Raw genomic sequence first — 6,499 nt, 5'->3', positions numbered from 1 at the left:
GACTCCCAACCACTGCACCACCAGGGAAGCCCAAAACTGTCCACTTTTAAGTGGTGCCTGCATATCAAGCAGAACCATCTGTAAATCAGGCCCAAGTTTTCTCTTCTTCAGTCAACTGACTGTAGAGAACTCCCCATGAGGCAATAGATATAAGCTGGGAGAAAGGAAGTAATATAGAAGTAGTGGGGGCCATAAACATTTGAGCCACTTCTTTATGTAATTTACCTTTGCCCTCAGGGCCTGCTAAAGAGTAATTTTATATACCACTTCCGTTTGCTAGTGGAGTGCTGCTGTGCATGGCCAAACTTATGGGTTGGTGGGGAGGCAATATCCACTTCATGATGAGCATCTCAGGTCTCATAGTAACTTTGTGGCCCATGGTTAGGTGTTCAGTCTTTACTAAAGCCCAATAGCAAGCAGCTAAAAACTATTTCTCCAAAGTGGAGTAGTTATCTGCAGAGGCTCTCGGGGTTTTGCTTCAAAATCATAAGGGTAGGCACTATGATTGACTATAAGGGCCAACCAAAGGCCCCAAATGAAATCCCTATCTGCCACTGACAAATGTCACTTCAAGTGCCATTGGATCTGATGGAACATGTGGCCCAATGGCAGAGCAGCTTGTACAGAAACCTGAACCTGTTGCAAAGTTTTCCCTTGTTCTGGGCTCCATGCATGGTTTTTTAGGTCACTTGGTAAATAGATCAGGGTAGCACATCTGAATGAGAAACATGTTAACTCCAAAATCCAAAGAGGCCCACTAGGCATTGTGCCTCTTTTTTGGTTGTAGGAGGGTTCAGATGAAGCAATTTAACCTTCATAGGGATATCTTCATATCACACCACTGGACCCCTAGAAATTTCACTGAGATAGAAGCCTCCTGAATTTTGTAGAATTTATTTCCCACCCTCTGACATGCAAATGTCTTTCCAATAAGTTTAGAGTAGTTTCCACTTCTGGTTCACTAGTTCCAATCAGCACAATGTCATCAATGTAATGAACTAGTGTGGTGTCTTACAGAAGAGAAAGGCAATCAAGATCTTTATAATCTAAAATATGACAATAGGACTGGAAAATTGATATACCCCTGCAGCAGGACAGTATTGATGGCTTTGCAAGCTGAAAGCAAACTGCTTCTGGTGGTGTTTACTAACAGGTATTGAGAAAAAATGTATTTGCCAGATCAATAGCTGCAATATCCCCAGATACCAGGGGATATATTAATTTGCTCAAGCAAAGAAACCATATCTGGAATAGCAACTGCAATTGGACTCACCAACTGGTTAAGTTTATGATAATCCATTGTCATTCTCTAAGGTCCACCTGTCTTCTACATAAGCCAAATAGGTGAATTGAATTGGGGATGTGGTGGGAGTCAACATCCCTGCATCCTTCAAGTCATTAATGGTGGCACTGATCTATGCAGCTCCTCTATGAATGTGGTGTTGCTTTTGGTTTCCTACTGTCCTGGGTAGAGTCAGTCCTAGTGGCTTCCACTTGGCCTTTCCTACCATAATAGCCCTCACTCCACAGGTTAGGGAACCAATGTAGGGATTCTGCTAGTTGCTGACTTTATCTATTCCAACTATGCACTCCAGACTGGAGAAATAACCACAGATAGATTTCAGGACCCACTGGATCCACTACTGTGAGATGGACATTAGCTAAAACTCCATTGATCACTTGACATGCATGAGCCCCTACTCTGACTAGTGGAGCACAGTGACGATTTGGGTTTCCTAGAATTAATGTCATTTCAGAGCTCATGTTCAATAATTCCTGAAATTCTGATTTTTCCCCAGTGCCCTCTTTACCACTGGAAATAGAGTCATTTGTGTATTTAAACTAATCAGATTAGAGAAGCAATTCCAGAACCAATTCAGACAACTTATTCTTAAGATTCTGTTCCTCTTGAACCAAAATCTACACTAGTCGAGGTTCTCCAGAGACACAGGACCAATAGGACATAATTTTATATATATATATATATATATATATATATATATATATATATATATATATACCCCATGTATATTTATAATAGACTTATCTTAAGGAATTGGCTCACACGGTTGCAGAGACTGTCAAGTCATAAATCCATAGGGCAGGCCATCAGGCAGGAAACTGCAAGAGGTGATGCTGCAATCTTGAGGCAGAATTCTTTCTCCTCCAGGAAACTACAGGTTTGCTCTTAAGACTTCCCCAACTGATTGGTGAGGTCCACCCACATTATTGAGGGTAATCTCCTTTACTTCAAGTCAACTAATTGTAGATGTTAACCACGTCTATAAAATATCTTCACAGCAACATCTAGATTAGTGTTTGATTAAATAACTGGGTAGTATAGCCTAGCCAAGTTGACAGTTAAGATTAACGATCACTATATTCTATATTCCCTTTCCCTGTCTTATTTTTCTCTAACTTATTTGCATATAACATACTCTATATTTTCTTTAGACATTTTGGGTTTTGTCTATCTCCCTCAACTTCAATGTAATCTTCAGAAGGCAGGAAATTTTGTCTGCTTTGTTCACTGTTGTTATACACAGCTCCTAGAATAGTGTCTGGCACATATTGTGAAGTAAATAAATATTTGTTCACTGAACTAACTGCTATTCAGAAAGTAATTCAATATTCAGTAAAATTGAAGATAAGTACAGACACGATTATTGCAACATAGTTTAGAATACCAAAAAGTTAGAAACTTGTCAAATGTCCATTAATAGTGGATGGATTTTTTAAATTGTATTATATTCATACAATGGAATTCTCTTATTCAGTTAAAACAAAATAAATAAAACTACACATAGAAACATAGATAAATTTCAAAAACCAAATATTCAACTGAATAAAGAAGTTACAAAATGACATGCACACTATGATACTGTAATTTAACAATGCACAAAACAATACTATATAATGTTTATGGATGCATATGGATGTAGAGAGGGATACTCACCAATATCAGGTTACCTGTAAGGAGGAAAGGAGATTAATGAGATGGATGGGGACCTTTAACTTTATCCATATCTTTTTATTCTTTAAAAAGCAATGATCTCTAGAAACCATAAAACTCCTAGAGGAAAGCATAGGTAGAACACTCTTTGACATAAATCATAGCAATATTTTTTGGATCTCTCTCCTAAGGCAAAAGAAATAAAAGCAAAAATAAACAAATGGGACCTAATTAAACTTAAAAGCTTTTGCACACAAAAGAAACTATTGAAAAAACAAAAAGACAATCTATTGAATGGGGGAAAATATTTGCAAATGATATGACCAATAAGGGGTTAATATCCAACATATATAAATAGCTCATACAACTCAACATCAAAAAACAAACAACCTGAGAAAACCATAATTCAAAAACAGTCATGTACCACAATGTTCATTGCAGCTCTATTTACAATAGCCAGGACGTGGAAGCAACCTAAGTGTCCATCGACAGATGAATGGATAAAGAAGATGTGGCACATATATACAATGGAATATTACTCAGCCATAAAAAGAAACGAAATTGAGTTATTTGTAGTGAGGTGGATGGACCTAGAGTCTGTCATGCAGAGTGAAGTAAGTCAGAAAGAGAAAAACAAATACCGTATGCTAACGCATATATATGGAATCTAAAAAAAAAAAATTGGTCATGAAGAACCTAGGGGCAAGACAGGAATAAAGACGCAGACCTACTAGAAAATGGACTTGAGGACACGGGGAGGGGGAAGGGTAAGCTGGGACAAAGAGAGTGGTAGTGTATATATGGACATATATACACTACCAAATGTAAAATAGATAGCTACTGGGAAGCAGTCGCATAGCACAGGGAGATCAGCTCGGTGCTTTGTGACCAGCTAGAAGGGTGGGATTGGGAGGGTGGGAGGGAGGGAGACACAAGAGGGAAGAGATATGGGGATATATGTATATGTATAACTGATTCACTTCGTTTATAAAGCAGAAACTAACACACCACTGTAAAGCAATTATACTCCAATAAAAACGTTTAAAAAAAAAACAAAACCTGATTTAAAAATGGGCAGAAGACTTGAATAGACATTTTTCCAAAGAGGAAATGAAGATGGCCAACAAGCACATGAAAAGATGCTCACCATTGCTAATTATCAGGGAAATGCAAATCAAACCCACAATGAGCTATCACCTCACACCTGTCAGAATGGCTATCATCAAAAAGAACAAAAATGTGGAGAAAAGGGAACCTTTGTACACTGTTGGTGGAAATGTAAATTGGTACAGCCATTGTGAAAAACAGTATGGAGATTTCTCAAAAAAACTAAAAATAGAACTACCATATGACCCTCAATTCCACCCCTGGGTATATATCTGAAAAAACAAAAGCACTAGTTTGAAAAGATACATGCACCCCAATGTTCATATCAGCATTATTTACAAATGCCAAGATATGGAAGCAACCTAAATGTCTATCAACAGATGAATGGATAAAGAAGAAGTAGTATATGTACAATGGAATACTGCTCAGCCATAAAAAAGAATGAAATTTTGCCATTTGCAACAACATAGATGGACTTGGAGGATATTATGGTAAGTGAAATAAGTCACACAGAGAAAGACAAATACTTTATGATATCACTTATATGTGGAATCTAAACAAATAAAACTAGTGAATATAACAAAAAAAGCGGACTCAAAGACATAGAGAACAAACTAGTGGTTACCAGTGGGGGGAGGGAAAGGGAAGGGGCATGTTAAGGGTAGGGGATTAAGAGGGACAAACTATTAGGTATAACGTAAGATACAAGGATATATTGTACAACACAGGGAATATAGCCAATATTTTATAATAACTATAAATGGAATATAACCTTTAAAAATTGTGAATCACTATATTGTACACCTGTAACATACAATATTGTAATCAATTATACTTCAATTAAAAACAGGAGTAAAAATGATCTGAAGTAAATATGAAAAATTTTAACATTCATTAAGTCTAGGTGGTAGTAACATGGGTGTCTGATTTTTTTGTATTTTTGTATATTTGAGATACTTAATAATTGGCAATAAAAAATATAATGGTAGAGAAGGTCCAATTTCAAATAGCAACTACAAAAAAACCTCAGGACTAAAAAATGTGAAACATAAAAGATCTGTATGAAGAAATCTTTTATACACTTTTGAGGGACACAGAGTCTTCCATCAATGTTCTGTTACCAGATGGGACTACTCATAGTATAAAGATGTTCTTTCTTGTTTGTATTAATTTATGTTTAATTTGCTCCGTTAAAGATAACAGTAGGGGGACTTCCCGGGTGGCACAGTGGTTAAGAATCCGCCTGCCAATGCAGGGGACACGGGTTCGAGCCCTGGTCCGGGAAGATCCCACATGCCGCGGAACAACTAAGACTGTGCGCCACAACTGCTGAGCCTGCACTCTGGAGCCCGTGAGCCACAACCACTGAAGCCCATGCGCCTAGAACCCGTGCTCCACAACAAGAGAAGCCACCGCAATGAGAAGCCCGTGCACCGCAACAAAGAGTAGCCCCTGTTCGCCACAACTAGAGAAAGTCCGCGCGCAGCAAAGAAGACCCAACACAGCCAAAAATAAATAAATAAATTAAAAAAAAAAAGATAGCAGTAGGATTTTTTGAAACTGAACAAACTGATTCTTAAGCTCATAAGAAAAAAAAATATTCGTGTCAAGAAAAGCCAGAAAAATCCAAAAAAAGAGTAATGAGGAGGAATTGGTTTTATGAGACGTTAAAGTACATTATAAAGATACAGAAATTAAGAGTTTTGTGGTACTGGTATATGAATTAAATGCCCAAACCTTCCCTCATATCTGACCACTTTTCTCTATTCTGCTGTACCTTCCTAGTCTAAACCTCTATTGTCTCTCAGCTATATTACTAAAATATCCTTGTAAATGGTCTCCCTACTTGCACTCTGCACACTACCCCACCATACAGTCCATTCTCCACACAGCAGCCAAAGTGATCTTTTAAAAACTTAGACCATGTCACTCCCCTGCTGGAAACCATGAAGAATTAAACACATCAATGGAAAAAAACAGAGTTCAGAAATAGGTCCATATACCAAATTGGTATATGACACACGTAAAATTTCCTATCGGTGGAGAAAAGATTTATTATTTAATAAATGGTGTTGAGACAACTAACTAGTCATTTGAAAAAATAAAATTGGATCCTGGACTCACTCTTTACCCTAAAATGGATTTTTTTAAATGTTATATTAAAAAATGAAGACTTTCAAAACTAATTTACTCCCTTGTGTGGGAAGGAACAGGTAGTGACTGCATGGGAGCACCAAGCAGGCCTCCAGGATACTGTTCATGTTCGATTTATTGACCTGAATGCTGGTTACATGGAAGTATTCAGTTTACGAAAATTCATTGAACTACATTTATGATATATGTGATAATGTGCACTTTTCTGTACATTATATTTTATTTTACTTTTAAAATCAATTTATTTTATTTATTTATTTTTGGCTGCGGTGGGTCTTCATTGCT

General features: G+C 37.2%; 1 protein-coding gene across 1 annotated transcript in view; it reads left to right on the top strand.

Annotated features, from left to right (window-relative positions):
• The window catches only part of NEXMIF (neurite extension and migration factor), a 66,968-nt gene that overhangs the window by 38,905 nt on the left and 21,564 nt on the right, over window positions 1–6,499 (top strand). Inside the window, exon 5 of the mRNA XM_082377006.1 lies at window positions 25–6,499. This exon is cut by the window's right edge and continues 21,564 nt beyond it. The gene's annotated coding sequence lies outside the window, so the exon portion shown is untranslated. The remainder of the gene's footprint in view (window positions 1–24) is intronic.

Source organism: Balaenoptera borealis (assembly GCF_965194805.1).
Source record: "Balaenoptera borealis genome assembly, chromosome: X".
NCBI lineage: Eukaryota > Metazoa > Chordata > Mammalia > Artiodactyla > Balaenopteridae > Balaenoptera > Balaenoptera borealis.
Note: the sequence above shows the minus strand (reverse complement) of the source record. Positions and strands in the feature narration are given on the sequence as shown.